The sequence below is a fragment of the Thermobia domestica genome, chromosome 16, assembly GCF_964235325.1.
Source record: "Thermobia domestica chromosome 16, izTheDome1.hap1.1, whole genome shotgun sequence".
Lineage (NCBI taxonomy): Eukaryota > Metazoa > Arthropoda > Insecta > Zygentoma > Lepismatidae > Thermobia > Thermobia domestica.
The window spans coordinates 154256903-154275275 of record NC_137469.1 but is presented as its reverse complement, the minus strand read 5'-3'; positions in this window follow the sequence as shown (position 1 = coordinate 154275275).

Below are 18373 nucleotides of genomic sequence, written 5' to 3'. Positions count from 1 at the left end.
TGTCACTATTATTATTTAACTTTGTTCTTGAATACGCTATAAGGAAAGTCAAAGATAGCAACCAGAGCCTAGAGTTGAACGGTATTCACCAGGTTATGGCATATGCTGATGATGTAAATTTAATAGGGGATATAGGAGAACAATTGAAAGAAATGCAGAGTTCTTACTAAACGTTTGCAGGGATATGGGTTTAGAAGTAAATGCATAGAAAACTAAATTCATGGAAGTGCGTCGGGACTGAAATACGACAAATTGTGGATGCGTTAAAATATTAAATAATACTTTTGATACAGTGGATACTTTCAAATATTTAGGATCAATATTAACAGATGAAAATCATATTCATGAAGAAATTAAATATCGACTAAAAGGAGGGAATACGTGTTACTATTCGGTTCAAAATCTCTTGTCGTCGTGAATTCTGTCGAGGAATTTGAAGCTTAAAATATATAAAACGATAACACTGGTCTACATCAATTTTGCTGACTGGAGGCTAACACACAGAGAAAAATCCGTTCTCCGGACAGCGGTATATTGTACAAATATACGTTATCCTCTTGCTTACTACAGAAATCAGTACGGAGCATACGTTATCCATATGCTACATAGGCACTGCCCTTCGATGTTACATGATGCCGTTGCAGGATGTCTGACATGTAACAGTTTTCCGTAGTTCACATGCATATACTTATGTTACATTCCTCAGCTGTATGTTATATACGTATATTTGTATGTGAGATGCTGACCGTCTATATTGTTTCATACGGAAAGTACGTATTGATGGAACACTTATACAGAAAGTATTATAAAACATGCGTTTTCAGTTATACGTCTGCTGTACGTTAAGTCCAAAAACTACAGGAATTATGCATGTAACCTATCTTTTTAAGTATGTCACCTACAATTTTTTTTTTCAGTGCAGCTGTTCGTTAACAATTCGAGTGTGCTAAATCCAAAAATGAAATCCATTTTTCTCTATCACGTCAGGTATTTTCACAAAATGAAATTTTATCTAATATTTCATGTATGCTTTAGAATCATTAATCGTAACGTAGTTCTACAAGATGTCACAAGATGGCAGCACATACACTTACGTTTAATTAAATTTTTACGAGTTATTACGTAAGAATTAAAGAATATATTAAATAAATTAAAGGTAATTCAAAATCATGTTCAATTAAAATTGAAGAGGATATTACGTATGTAAAGGGTTGAAATAAGGGAGCACTCGTAGCTGATTTTTTATGCGGGGTGACGATTTACGATGCACTCTTTGTTTATGAAAAACACGGCGATTTAATAGATTGCGAAAGGTGTACTAGAATTTTGTGGACGTTTTGCGAACATTTACTGATCTGGTTATTTCTAGTATTGGTGCACTGAATTGATGTAGTGATATCTGCAGGATTACAAATACTATAATGTAGACTACACACATTCTGATCAAGTTGGCAGCTCTACCGAGTTTAAATAATATTACATCTATTCGTAGAAAGTGTAAGAACCATCCGGATATAATTTGCAATATGTGTGGTTCTTTCACAACCCCGAAACAACGAACAAATATTTCAGAATTTGTACGAAAAGTGTATCATGCATTAAATTGGGCGAGCAAGATGCGACCATGTGCGACCATGGGTGAAGATTGGGCGACCATGGCCACCACTTAAAGTATGCAGGACCTGTGTAGAAAATCTCAGACAATAGAGCAAGGGTCGAAGAACAAGCCTTAGTTTTGGAATCCCAATGTTGTGGCGAGAGCAGAAAAATCATGTAAATGACTGCTATTTCTGTATGGTAAATGTATCTGGTATGAACAGGAAATCTAAGCATACTGTTCCTTATCCTGATCTTTACTCTGCTAGAAGACCTGTTCCTCACAGTAATGAAATTCCTATCCCTACATGCAGCACGTTTGCAAGTTCCAGTGATGATGATGATTGCTGTATCAACATAAATACAGAACGTAGTGACGAGGATTTTGTGGTGTCTGATGAATGCAATTCATGCAAACCCTTCACTCAATCAGAATTTAATGATTTATTTCGCGACCTTGTTATACCAAAAGCATCAGCAGAATTGCTCGGTTCAAGACTGAAAGAAAGGAATATGTTGAACCAGGAACAACTATCGTATATCGGGACAGAGAAAAGCATCTACTACAATATTTTCAAAAAGATGAAGAACTTGTGTATTGTACAGATGTAAAAAGACTAACTGAAGCTATGGGATGTGATTATGATGCGAAAGAATGGAGGCTCTTTATTGACCCTTCGAAGAGAAGTTTAAAGTATGTATTGCAGCATAATGGCAATAAGTTGGCATCCATTCCTTTTGGTCACTCCACACAAGGAAAGCTACCAAATATTGAAAATGTTCCTTGAGAAGATAAATTATAAGAATGGTAGATGGCTTGTGTGTGGGGACCTCAAGGTAATTTCAATATTACTGAGCCAACAAGCAGTTTTTACGATATATCCTTGCTTTATTTGTTATGGGACAGTCGTGCAAGGAATGAACAGTGGATACGAATGTTGTGGCCTGCCACAGTAGATTTTGAAGTGGGAGTGAAAAACATCTAGAACGAACCTCTTGTTGACCCTAAGAAAGTGTTACTGCCTCCACTGCACATAATGCTCGGATTAATGATACAGTATGTAAAAGCTTTGAATCAGGATGGTGCTTGCTTCAAATACATTTGCTCAAAATTTCCTACATTGACACAGGAGAAAGTGAAAGCTGGTATTTTTGACGACTCCCAGATAAGATTGCTAATGAAAGATAAAGAGTTCTTACAAACCATGAAACCCACAAAAAGAGATGCATGGGATGCTTTTTTGCCGTTGTTACAAACTTCCTTGAAAATTTTAAAGCGGATGACTACGAGAAACTTGTGGACAATTTGATGGTCACATTTCAGAAGTTAAGAGTAAATATGAGTGTGAAGCTTCACTTCCTACACAGCCATCTAGACTATTTTCCTTCCAATCTTGGTGCCCTTAGTGAAGAACAGGGTGAACGATTTCATCAGGATATCAAAACCATGGAGAACCGGTACCTGGGAAGGTGGTACGAAAACATGATGGTGAACTATCGCTGGTGCTTGCAGCATGACGTTCTGGAGGCCACTTACTCCAGAAAATCAAAGAAACAAAGATTTTTGCCTAAGTAGGTAAGCACGTTGTGTTATTTTGTTGTGTGCATTTATCAGGTTGAAGTCATAAATGAAATTAAAAGATGTATTGGATTTGCTTAATTTTCTATCAAGTCTAAATTCATTATTACAAATAGGTTCGTAAAACTATTCCATACGTAATATTCTGGAAGCATAAACATCATATTGCACATCAAATCGTATAATATATATATATATATATATATATATATATATATATATATATATATATATATATATATATATATATATATATATAGTATAATATGTGTGGGTGGGTGTCAGTAACTTTCTCGTAACTTGTTCCGTATTTATATTAATATTAAAGCAATAGTACAATTAGTACAATATTTAATGTAAGTTTCTTACGAAGATCTATGGAACAAATAAGAAACTTCTGTCAGTATAAGTATGATCCGGTTGTGTAAAATTCTGACGTGATAGGCAAAAACTAACTACCCCACTGGAATCAGCGACCACGATTTTTTAAAGAACAAGTCAAATATCTCAGTCAGCAGAAAAAAGTTTTCACATGTAGACCAGTGTAATCATGCCTGTTGTTCTGTATGGTTCCGAAACATGGTCGCCTACCCTGAGGGAAGAATATAGACTGAAAATATTTGAGAACAAGATCCTAAGACGAGTATTCGGACCCAAGTGGATCGGGAATGGGAAATGGCAGAAACTTCATAACGAGGAACTACATAATATATATGGTTTACCTAACATTATTAGGATCGTCAAGTCTAGGAGGCTTAGTTGGGCAGGTCATGTAGCTAGAATGGATGAAAGTAGAAACTGGCTTTTAAAGTCTTGACTGGAAGACCAATCGGAAAACGACCATTACGAAAACCTATCCGCAGATGGGAGGACAATATCAAGATAGATCTCGCAGAGATAGGAATTCAAAGTAGAAACTGGATCCAATTGGCACTAGTCAGTGGAGAGCTTTTGCGAACGCGGCATTGAACCTTCGGGTTCCATAGGCCATAGAATTAGTTAGCTAGTTAGTTAGTTAGTATATATTTTATTTCTTTGGCCCAAAATGATATGAGACACACAGCTAAAATATGGGTTCAATATTATCGAATAAAAACAGGAAAGGAAAATTGGTGTCTACTTCTGCTCTACTGATTAGTGATCCGCCTTATTTACTTTGGCAGATTGTATTTGGTCTAGGAATTAATTCGTGCGGTTGGTACGCACACATTGAAGCTGTAGTACAAACACAAAATACATAAATACCCTAAAAAAAATATTGTCCATCGCTAGCCACCACTTTCGCCCATCTGTCAGACAATGTACGGATTCCGTGGCGAAAGAAGTCCTCATCCTTGGAAGCGATCCAGTCAGAGACCCATGTTTCGATATCTTCTGAAGAAGTAAACCGCTGTCCAATCAAATCGTTGTTCATGCAATCGAACAAGTAGTAGTCCGAAGGAGCAACGTCTGGTGAATACGGCGGGTGGGGTAAAACTTCCCTTCCGACATTTTCTAAATAGGTTTTGACCGGTTTTGCGACATGTGGGCGAGCGTTATCATGTTGAACAATAAGTTTATCATGTCTGTTCTCCCATTCTGGTCGTGTTCTGGCCAGAGCTTGCTTCAAACGCATTAATTGTCGTCGATAACGTTCTCCATTCATAGTTTCACCCGGTTGCAGCAGCTCATAGTACACCACACCTTTCATATCCCACCATATGCACAGCATAACCTTTGCACAGTGAATATCTCGTTTTGGTTGTGATGGACCTGGTTCACCTGGTTTCACCCAGGCCTTTTTTCGTTTAGGGTTCTCGTAATGGATCCACTTCTCATCACCCGTAATAATTCGATGCAGAAACCCCTTTCTGCTCTGTCGTTGAAGCAGCAATTCGCAAATGGTTTTTCGTCTTTCAACGTCTCTGTCTTTCAATTCATGTGGAACCCATGTGACATCTTTTGAATCATTCCCATGGCTTTCAAGCGTTTGGAGACTGTTGTTTGATCAACGCCTAATGCTGCTGCAAGTTGTTCCTGCGTTTGACACGAATCCTGCTCGAGCAATGCTGTCAATTCTTCGTCTTGAAATTTTTTTGGCTGTCCAGCTCGCTCTTGGTCTGCCAAGCCGAAATCACCACTTCTAAACCGTGCAAACCACTTCTGACACGTTCGCTCAGCTAGAGCATGGTCACCATACACTTCCACCAAAATACGATGACTTTCAGTCGCACTTTTCTGCATGTTAAAGTAATGCAGCAGGACACCCCGCAAAAACACTTTATCAGGCACAAATTGCGCCATGTTCACTTAACTACAAACTGGTGTTGTTGACGCTTTAATCCACTGCCCTATACTACGAACGATACGCGATGACAGGGGTTTGCAACACATGTGTGGATACACGGAACTGTGGGACGCTCCGTTCGTTGCGCCATCTCTTGTCCACCCGCACGAATTAATTCCTAGACCAAATATTCACTTCGGTGAAATATCTGCGTATACCCATACAGTAAAATAAGTGCTACTTAACTCACAGAAAGGCTTAATTTTGTAAATTGAAGAACACATACTTATTACGACAAAATTGATTTTCTTCTCTCTCCCGTGCGATATCCTGAGAGAAGTATAAATTTTGAAAACTGGCAAAATCTCGCTTTGCAAAAGTTCACTTAAAAAGGTACTCATATATTTAACTTAGATGTAACTTATAAATCCATGAAAAAGCAGATAAGTGAAATCCGTTATTAGGAAAAATAATTTAGTAGTATTCTACATATGTTAAGTCATACGTTCTTAGGAAAAATATATAATTGTTTGAAACTAGTTTTTATGTTAGTAATTCTCATCAGTTAGTTACAGTTTGCTTAGTCTTAACGAAGCTATACAATTGATTTTGATTAATTGGGATTCCTTGGTTGATTGTAGTTTTGTTTAAATTGTAGTGGAACGTACTTTATGACTTTTAGGCTAAAGGAGACGGGTGATTAATGAAGGTCAAAGATTGTGAAATCAAATTGTTTCTGCTTTTCCAAAGGGAATTGAACTCAGGTTCACGTACCCCTAAAGTGTACGCGCTAGCCACTAGACCTGCAGGGAGGACTAGGTTCTTGGTGAGTGGGAGTTTAGCGTCTCCTTTCAGCACCGAAGCTAAATGAAACGTGAGACTACCTTTTAAGGTGGAATTCGAAACACCATAATGCATTCAAATTTCAAGAATTTCCCACTGGGAGTCAAACTTGGGAAAAACGTGCCAAAACGGTGCGCTCTAGCAACTAAAGCAGCAGAGGGTCCAAGTTCGTTATGAGTATAATTTACGTTTCCATCATCCAAACTATACAAGATGTGCACCTTAGTGACATTAACGAACTATCCAACCACATAAGCTCCAGGACCACGGTAGCTCAGTGGTAGAGCGTTCACTTGTAATGCATGGGGTCCCTGGTTCGATTCCAGCTCGCCCCAAGTGATCTTTGTGGTGGACAAACACCGTGTGTGTGGATCTCTTGGTGTTCTCCCGTTTCCTTCCGCTTTCTTCATTCCACTATTTCATTCATTTCTCACCATCGCCGACTCCTTTAGCCTAGCCGGCATAATCGTGGGACATAAAGCTTAAAGATTTCATTTCATTTTCCATATGAGCTCCAATCAGGAATTGTAGTCGGGTACTCTTCTCGAAAAGCGCGAGAGATGATCATTTCACCACAATGAGGCTTAAGCACTACAATTAAAATTACAACCATGAATAAGATTCGGAAGTAAAGTTTCTATACCTGAACTAATTCAGATGAATTAAAAATATTGTACTTGCTATTCGATTATGTTTGTAAAAGAAGCCAAAAGATGCATTAGATTATCCGCTCTTTTGCCCTGTGTTTACACCTATCCCTGAAGTATAAAGTAAAATGTACTAAACACTACAATAAAGAAATTTTTTTAAAGGTGATCAAGAGGATAAAAGTGTATTTATTTTCAATGAAATATATATTTATTTGAATTTAGTTTTGTAATTTGATAATGTACATTAAATTATGAATGTAACGAAAATCAGTACATAAAATGTATAACGTATGTTTTCACGCACTATCTGCTAGTGTTCGTGTAATACTAATGCATTTTTACGCTGTAATGTCGAATGCTCAACCATCCATTGGAACACCGTCTATTGAATACTAAAATCCGTGATGACTGTTTGCCATTAATAATATATCCGATTCATGCCATTGACGTGTGATGTATAAAAGCTTTTAGGAGAGAAACTACGTGTATATGTCAGTGTTGTATAACGACTGAAAAATATACAAGGGATAGGTGATTACTAATGAGAAAGCTTTTATAAGGAAAGATTTTTCAATAAATTACTATATTTTTTGTAAAGTAGCCGTGCATTTAATGTCGAAATATTTCTCAACCTTCTTAGGCAGAATATACTGAAAAAAGGGGGTGAGTATAATGCAAAATCTTGAATACCGTTTTCTTAATTAATAATGAATGTCACTTGAATGGAAAATTGGCTACGCATAGGGCCCATAGAACATTAGTTGGAAAGGCTCCGAGATAAACACATTGGTAGACCGAGAGGAAGAAGAGATGATAATATAAGGCTGAATTTTGAGTGGAGGATCACAATCCAAATCAGAACAGTGTGGCACCAGATGGCTTAGTTCGTAGAGCTCCTTTGTGGTTAAGCGGTTAGCATACACACTTTTGTTGTAGAGAGATGGTTTGGCGTGGTTAGATTCTCGGCGGAGATCATTTGGTTCGGATTTTACGTTAATCAGTGGGTCCAAGTCTCATATAGCCTCGCTACTGAAAGGGATGCTACAGTCAGCTTAGCTCCTGCATTTTCTTAATATATTCCGTGCTACTGGCTCCAATTGAAGTCGATTAGCAATATCCAACTACAGTGCTAATAACTCTGACTTACAAGTAGTATGTGCGTAACTGTTAGGACTATCTATATGAGTATTAGAAGTATGAGTGTTAACACTAGGAGAACACAAACAACAATTGATACAATTTGCATTTACAAGCACTACCACGTATTAGTCTTTTTAAGTAACGTCATCTTGGCACCTATGATTATTTCAAGTTCTATTGGTATGTGCCTCTGGTGCAGGAGCCTTGGATTTCATTTTCAATGGGAGCGCATCTGGTTCGAATTTCACGTTAAATTGTAGGTCTCCATCTCATATAGCTTCGCTGCTGGAAAAGATGCTAAACTCTAATTGATAATCGATCCAAGTTCGTTTGGGAAGCTACCAGTGTTTTCAATGCGGTCTGATATTAAGTTCTCTTACATATGACGAAACGAGATTTTCACGATATCGATACCTAGCCAAGTCACTGTTTTGCGTGAGTTATATTCACTGAGATGAAGCAATTTGTCATACCCAGATGGCAGATTCATTCCATGTTGTGAAAACAATTATTCCATTAGTGATTTTTAGTAAGATTCTAATTTTTCAAAAGTTGTCATTTAGGCATACTTGTTTCTCAGATAAATAATTTGCCCAGTGAAAAAGAGAATCAGCCAATTTAATTAAAAATTTTTAGGATGTCATAATTACTTTTTCTCAAATTGGAGCATTCCATAATCGAGATCTAAGTCGCTTTTCCACACACAAAATAAGAGATTCACTCCATTTGATCAAAATCCTTATAGAAACTCTCCCAAATGACCTGACCAAAGTCAAAATAATTATTTTTTCTCAATGTCGAGAGTTGAATGAATTTTTTCTTGAACTGAAAACAGTATATTTTTCCTGCTAAGTCATATTTTTCACCTGGTACATAGATTAAACCTGGTACATAGATGAAAAACAGACTAATATTGCCAATAATATATCTGAGCTCTGGCGCACATATTACTTTCTTGTCTTTCTTTGTTACAGATGCAGAAGCTTTGAAACCAAAGAATTCTAATATAGAAAAGCATAAAATTTATGATACTTCTTCTTCTTCTTCTTCCCCTCAGCTAAGAAATTCAGGAATAATCTCATGAAAATTTTATTTACTGGCGTAGAAGTAATTTTTATTATATTATGTAAGTACGAATAAAATATCTGCTTTGACGTCAGATGCAAACTTACCTGAGAAACGCAATACAGAGATAAACTAAGAACACGTCCAGGAAACAGCTTGAGATACCCAGACAGTCGGAAGGCATTATGTAAACAGGATCATATAAAAGAGCAACATGGAGAACATGAGCTCGCAAGAGATTTTTCTTAACAAATTTAAACTAGAATGTTCCACACAGCAACTTGAGAAAAATTATTAAGAGTATATTTGTGCCAGGAATGGGCAGGTTTTGTTAAACCTGAACTTAGAATGCTTCAAGTCGATTCGATAATAGCAAGTGGTTGAAAAAGATTGATTACAAGATTTGTTTCAGAGATAGTTCTAATAATTAAGAAGATATTTAATAAATATATTTCAAAAACGGAAATATTTACTTAGATAATTTTATTGTTTTCGGAGTAGAGTTATTATGAGTAAATATCAATTTTTACCGGTGATTATAAAAATAAGTTATCTAAAGAAGTTTTACAGAGAAATGTAAACTAAAAGTTAGATTAGAAGATAAAGTAATTTTCTAAAATTAAGTAAATAAAGTAAAATAAAGAAGAATTTTAATAATTGTTATTAAGTTTTTGACTCAATATTAGCTTAAAGCAATATTATGGAGACTTTATACACGGAATTATTGCTTAGTTAATAAAGTAGCTGGTAAAGTATTAAAATGTAAATTTTCTAGGAGATTCTGAAATATATTGCTAGCTGTTGATCTGGAGCCAACAAGAGCATCAAATGGGGCGATCCCTTCCTTAAAAATCAATACCACAATACGAAGAGCAAAATACAAAAGAAAGTACATAAAATGTAAATTTACATAGGTTACGAATCAAAAGAAGGTGCATTCTATCTAAACAAAGATGAGTTATAATATAATTAATATGCCAGGTATAGTTTATAACCATTAATGAAGTCATAAATTAATGATAAACGATAGGAAGTAATTCATACTAAATGTTATTTTTTTTTCGAATTCCTCTAAGTTGTACATTTTAACATCGCAAAGTACACAACAAGTTTCCATTAGTTGTACAGGAACCACCTACTTTGAAGTAAATGTCTTTTGCAACTATCTGAAGCAAATAAAATGTGTGAAAATTATTTCCTATGGCAACCATAACTACTGTATGTGATAACGCCGAAATAATATTCTTGCGATGTTTAAAATATGACTTATTGAACTCCACGATGAGGTTGCCAGTATGTTTGTCTTTGTTTCCTCCTAAGTGCTATGTGGTTAACGAAAAGTAATTGAATATCTGTTATCAGTCAGAAAACGGCTGAGAATATTGTGAAACTTCAATGCTTGACAGATAAATTTGGGTTTTCGGAATTAACACTAAATTTAGTTGGGTGAGGAGATAAAGAGAACAACTAAGAGTATAGTTTCTATCTGTTTCATCACGACAAATATGTTGATTTTATAAAATCGTGTGGTAGGAATAGTGTCGTTATATAATTTCCTCTTAGCATTAGAAATAGAACAAGATACTATCTATTGTACTATCAAAGTTATTACATTAAATGGAATACTGATCTTAGTTTATCATCCACTCTGCAGGAAAGCAATGATGAATTGGTGAAGCAAAGACTATTAATTGTGTAATGGAAATGGAAAAGGCTGAAAGTGCCACAAAGTAAAATTTCCAGTATTCAATAAAAACTTCCTAAAACTGTACTTTATCCTTTAAGGTGCTGCTCCTTGCGAGTGCTCTAGAAACTAGTAGGAATTGTTCTGGCACTTTGGACCTTCTCTAGGTTATTGGCGATGTCGTTTACAACACATTCCATGCAAAAAATCGATTTTTTATTTTTTGGCACTTTCAGCCTTTTCCATTTCCACTACTCAATTATAATGAAAGAATTAATATAATGCAGACTATGAGAATAATTAGATAACTTGAAAAAATAAATAAAATTTACTAGGGGGCTCGGATTGATGGAACATCCACATAGGATAGGATAAAAACCAGAAACACTTCGATCAAAATTTACGTGAGAGTTTATGTACATGAGCTTTTTAAACTTTGCCACCATACCTCCAATAATGTGTTTCTACTTCCGTCTCGGTAGCCTAATTTCTTTCTTCCTCTTCTTAAATATTTGTTTGTAGTGTCATAGTTTTTGAACCCGATTTCTTTAAAATTAACTTTTCATATCTTTAGCATCTTATATCCACAACATTATATAGTTTCTTACTCAATTGACATTTCATTTTGTACACGGTGCGCTTTAGATACTCTTTTTTACGGATTTCCTTTATTTATATGATAACTATGGCGATATCGCATCGACAATTTGAGAAGTCAAAAACACTGCTGAAGAGCTGTTTCTTTGTGGACATATTTGTTAATTATGTGCTGGCATGTTGATGCGTTATCGAAAAATTCGTGAGGCATTGCGGAAGAAAACACGCTTTGTAATTTGAAGAAACTAAAACATTGTCAATTTTCACAGAAACATTTTGGTAGTGTTCTACTGTTCTCTTTGCTTTATACATAAAATTCTCCAATATATATCCATCTCCAATATGTCATCTTATAAGACTTTCACTTATTGCAAATAATAGAGAAAATGTGTTTACTTTCATTAGTATTGAGTACAGTAATTGAGTAAAATATAATAATACAAACAATACCCCTGCTTGCACTTGTTAGCAATATTGCCATCCTTCTATTACAGCCGTAAACTGCAGAAACTTGATATGAGATGCTTCAAATTCAGCCTGAAATAAAGCTACAGACACATTTCGACAATGTACCCTGGGAAATGTTTAAACAAGCGTAAGTTTACAAGACTTTTTACTCGAGCATAGTACAGGACTACAACTCCTCAAAACGCTATTTCATGATCGAAGGCGAAAGAAATCAGTCTGTATGATACAAACGCGTACCGAAAAACTGCATTTTCTTCTGGTTTAATCTCCGAGAGATCGGTGATGACCACAATCCTGTAATTGAAAAAAAACCTACAGAGTCACTTCACAAGAAGGTAAACGTGAAGCTCTGACAGATGCGTTCACCGCTCAGAATCCTGTACATAATGAAGAATACCAGTGATCATTACAAAATCCCAAGAGTAACTTCTCAAACCATTGGAGTGTGGCTGAAATGAGATTTTGTCAGCACCAAAGATTCAGCGTCCAAAGATTTGCAGAAACCATTTAACAGCAAAGTAGTTATGCTGAAATGGAAATTGTTGGTAGAATTTGAAAGGCGTTACAAAAAGAAATCATGAAGTCCAAAGAAAATCAGGAAGGTGGACTTAAATACAGCTTGACTATTCAGACAACTCGAAAACGGTGTTCGGCAATCGAAGTTGTGTGTAAGCAAAATCAACGTATTACAAAGAAAAAGCGCCATCAGAAAGCACCATCTCTGGTGGTGCGGAGTTTTATTACCAACAAAAAGATAAAAGATACTAAACTCAATGTGTGGAATGCAAGATGTGGCGTGAGGAAAATGTGTGCCAGTAGCTGGAATCTGCCAGGATTGTGTAGACGGGTATACGTTGTTTAAATATGATTTTTTGTACATAATGCATTTGTGTTAGGTGAATTTGCAGAGAAAGTCTATTGTGTTTATATTTACTGGATATATTTGTTAAATTTAATGTCCTCATTGTGTATTGTTATTTGCTACACACACATCTTGTATTTTTAAATGTTATCTTCTAATATTGAGTTTGAGAAACACCACATCAATGTATGTCACTATTTTATAAATCCTGAGATTTCTAACTGCTGATATTATCATCAGATGCTTGGAATATCGTCATTTTATCTATTGTAATAAAGGCGTTAGTAAAGTTTAGATGATTTCTAATATTGAAAGTCAGCTAGCGGTCATTTTAGAAGAAAGTCCTAGATGGTTGATGTATTATTTCTTTCCTTTGTTGTTGAAAGTAAATAAATTATTTCCAATTTTCAGAATTCGTGGCGATAGTGTCGCATGGGTTACCCTATACACGTATTTATAACGTACATGCAACTTTTATGAAGGGAATTCTGTTGTTAATAACTGTTTAATGCCTTATGCACTGTAAATATCAAATTTCTTAAATTAAAGAACAAATTTTATATTGATTTTCTTTAGATGTAAGCTTTTGTCTACTAGTCGACAATGTTCAAGTTTGAGAGATTATTATTTTTTCTCTTCCTAAGTGTTCTCACTTCTGATGTATGTAAAATTGTTTTACTAGATAAATTAACAAGAGTGCTTGAATTATTGTTTGTTGCAACTATCTTGTTACTGCCATGTCATGTAGTAATTGACACCGATATCTCCCTTTGTCTAAATTTCTATGTGGTGAATATGTGTTTGTGTGTAATCACAAATTTATATGCACATATATCTATAGAATATTGTGTTTGTTTGAGATATTGAGATCAAATATGTATAGAATCAAGAGAAGGAGCTTTGGCACGAAAAATGACAAATATGGAATAGGGAAGATATAGAAACTCTTTTTTTTTTAAACAAATGTGAAATTTGGTCGGAAGTCCAATAGATGAGAGAAAAAATCTGCATGGAACGACGATAAATTATGTATGTGCGGAAGGAGTGTTCTCCATGGAGATACTACTTTGCAGGACCAATCTTGGGTTATCTATGAATCTGCTTCCATTTTTCACATGCATATTGTATTAATGCAGCATCCTGTCCTCTCTGTATCTCTTGCGAGGCTCCAGTGCTCTACCAGCGTTGGGAAGGAAAGAAAGAACTGAATTCACTCACCCTTGCTCACAGATACATGCACACACAAAAATGAAAAAGTAAAAAAAAAAAAAAAAAGAAAAAAGAAAAAGAAAGAAAGGATGAAAAAGTTTACTGCCTACGTATGCATTTGACTTGGCTAAATATTAAACTTGACTTTTCATATCTATATTGTACTTAAAGTAGCTTCTCCGTTTACCTACGCACTTGACTAGAAATTTCTATTTCAGGATAAAAAAGAGATATTCTCTGGTTTTAACTAACGGATGTACGATATTCAAGTACCAGAACCCTACATTTCCATTTCACAAAGAGCTGTAACAACCCAAAAAACTCTAACAGTGTATATAGATTAAAGTAACTTGTAATGATATGTATTATAAAAGTGAATGATTTTTTTTTTTGTTTAATTTGACATTCACATTACTTTAACGTGCAGTAATTGTTATCCCAACAAACAACAGTAATTCCTGACGTTCGAAGAAAAGTACGATTTTCTTCATGGAAACCATCTTATTAATAATAACAATATTGACGGAAATTACCAAGGATCTTATAAAATAGAGGATCTGCCATTACAACAAAAACTTGAAGTCATACGTCACAATTTCATCACCCTTACTCTGCCCACTCCGTCCAATATGATCGCAATGTTTTGAGCCAACAATCATGGCGGAGACGAATGTAGCCAATCAGGCAATGGCGAAAACGAGAGTAGCCAATCAGACTTGCTGATGCTCGATTGTTTTTTGGCTTCATTAATTTAATAGGATGAAGATACATATAGGCAGATTCTCTATTTTATAAGATCCTTGGAAATTACTCTGAAACATTAACTTAAAGTTGGGATAATTCTTCCATGATGACAAGTATAAGCAATTAATCCCATTAGGAAACTTAAAAGAAAGCGTACAAAATGCTCCATAATTTATTCACGAAACTTCGTTAAAATGCTTTCATAAGCTGGGATAAATCCATTTTCTTCACTCTTTAGTAATTTTAGAACCAAATAATTACAGTGAGTTTTTTAATTTCAAACATAAGAGACAACTTTCACTTTTTTTTGTATATTTTCACAAATCCCATTTTTAAATCGGGAAGTACAAGTTGTAAATTTACTTTCACGTTATCAACAATTTTTATCATCGAATAGTGGGATTAAATAAAAGAAACTGAAAAAAAAATATAAACCGTATTGTACAAAAAGTGAATACTATATTTAGAAAAGTCATTAAAGAACTTTTTTCTAGCCTCCTCAGTCCTGGGAAAAAAAATTCTGTCTCAAATTTCTAATGTTCCTTTACCTATATTTAATATAGACCGTAAATGATCGTAGAATGACCCCAAAAGCTTAGTGCTTATGGTGGGTTACGAGTAATCCCATGCCCCATGCTGTAGAGGACATTCAAGTTTACCACTTGATTATAGCTACTATCCACGAAAGTACAAATGACGTGTTACTCTTACATGTGTCTTCCATATTCTTTATGATTAACAAAACTTATCTTCAGTATTCAAGGAACAACTATATCTAAAATTAAAAGTACCAGGTTATCATAAAATATGTATCGCTGTTAAGAGAACTCTGGAGACGTAACCACTTTACAGAATGCAACCAAACCTGGTGGGAGCACATTTAGGAACACGCAGACGTGATTGGTGTAGAAAATAATATTAGTTCCAATTTTTGCCACCAGAAGTAATTGTGGCGCTGTACAACATCAAGTAAATGCAACGTGGAAGAAAAACGACACTAGTAATGCTAAATGACAAGGAAGGATGTAATTACTTCTCCTGTGGGTCTCGTGGCATTGATTACCAATGTTAGTAATACCCCGTGGTAAGTGGCAGACTTACGGGGGAGGGCCCTTTTGAGCTGAAGCGTCCCTTTAAAATTCTTGGATATCTTACAAAAACGAAGTTAAATGTTAGTCTTTTCTGTGCTCGTAAAATGCAAGCTCCCTCCAAAATTCCAGGAAAAGATTAGTGTCAAATCTCGACTCTAGAAGCTATTGTGTTTCTGTTGTGTTAAGTATGGTGACTGTTGTATGGAAGACAAATGATAATTTTGATATTTAATGAGAGAAAGGCCGTAATTATGCTCCCCGTGTGACGCGTGGCATTGATTTGTACTCCTATTACTAACCCCGTGGTGTAGTAATGTGTTATGGGCGATGAAGATGATGTAGGGATCTGTCCAAAGGCAGGTCTTTGACGTGAAGGTTCCTGGGCAAGAAAAATGCATGGTGACTACTACCGTATGAGATGATGATGACATTCTAAGGACTGGACCTACAGGTTAATATGGGATCCGATTCACGTGTGTGTTCACAGGAAATCGAACCGGGACCCCTTGAACACACGTAAAGAGTGTGGGAAGAGAAAAGAAGCAAACATCGCATCACCATCAATTCACTTCTGACACATAGTGCCGCTCAAACCCGTATCACTGAAACACTTACAGGAGTGAGTAAGCACCTGGAGAGGTAATTATATCTTTTTTATCATTTAACATCACCAGTGTCGTTTTTCTTCCACGCTGCACTTACATGGCATTGTACAGCGCCACAATTAACTCTGGTGTTGAGAACTAGAACTAATTTTGTTTTCTACACCAATCGCTTCTGCATGTTTCCGAATATGCTCCTACTAAGTTTGGTTGCATTCTGTCGAGTAGTTACGTCTCCAGAGATATCTGAACAGCTATACTTATTTTATGATAACCTGGTACTTACCTACACCTGCTAGCTGAAATTCCATTCTTTTTCACTATGACATATTTACAACAAATTTAAGAAGCTTCGTACAAAATTTTGACGAGAAAAATACATCACATTACATACTGACGTCTATCAACAATATGTAGAGGCATTGCACACTCCAATCATTGCTCAATAGACTTCTGAAAGAAACAGTTATTTCATATCCTCTGTAGGGGACGTTGGGACCGAGGAGGATAGAATGGGGCAATTTTGTCCCTCATTTTTTCAATTTCAACGTCAAGTAATATGGATTATGGGAAAGACACAGGAATGATACTGCTTCAAAATCCAATATCCCTACGATACTTATCTTGTAACTTAATTTTAATTTTTTTGTTGGCAAAGAGTTAAATTTACTAACTTACGTTTCACTAATTTTCAACACAAGTAGTGCTGGTGATTGTCAAATGTATGTGTCATATTGTACGAAAATCACGTATTTCTTTTACGAGAGTCAGTGTTAAACAAAATTTCTAAATCGTGGGATAACTTACCCGTAATTAGAATAAATTCAATTTTTATTCTTCAATGATTTCAATTTCAAGTAGAACGGTTTTTCTTTTCAAAAGCTAAGCACAGCATATTGAATGATAAAAACGAATACCTCCACGAAAGTTGCTGCGCAATTTAATTTCTAAATATGAAGCTGTTGATAAATCGAAACCTTTACTTCTGACCGATTTTAACGAGGTACATGCAGTTAGGTGATTACGAAGCCTTGAAGAAAATATATACAATATGGCGTCAAACCTGAATAATATTAATAACGTTTTGAAGAAAGTTATTATCTTACCATATTATTTACATAAATAAACTCCATATTTAGGGGAACTTCTACTTGCTAATCCTTCATCGATTTCAATGCAAGCAATCAAACTGAGGTGAGACCGTTTGCAGTTGAAAAAGATTATGATCATGGTTTTAATGGGTACCAACGGTGTAGTACAACATAAATTGCTGCCACCAAGTCGGACAGTCAACCAGAAGTAGTATTTAGGAATTATGAAGCTTTTGTGTAAAGCAATTCCCCTAAAAAGAAAAGATCTCTAGACAAACAACTCATGAATCTTGCATCATTACAACGCAGCGTAGCACAATGCTATCAATATCAGCGAGTTTCTCACCAACACCGTGACGAATACCATTCTGCAGCCACCAAATTCAGCTCTGTCCTACTTTATCCTGTTTGATCGACTCAACAAACCATTACGGAGAACGCGTTTTAGCAGCCGAGAGGAAATAAAACGAAAATCGAAGACGGCTCTGATGGATATACCGAAAATCGAGTGCCACAAATGTTTGGAAACTGGATCAAGCGTTGCAGTCGATGGGGATTACTTCGAAGGGAACAATATCAATTTTCGGGAATAAACTTTTATTTGTGAATGTCGGACGGAACAGTCGGTTGGACAATCGGATAGATGGGATAAACAGATGGACAGTAATATCGATGCATAAACGGATATACACACGACTGCCGATTGAGACAAGTAGTAAAAGCTCTACTACGCCATATTCCATCAATATTGAATATTCATCATTGAACCTATAAATCAAGCTACATATAAGGAGTTGATTTAGAACATGGCCTGGAGACATGTGCTTCCTTTCCCTCTTGCCCAAGAATATATATAACTGACAACTACGTCACCGTGTAGTAGTTG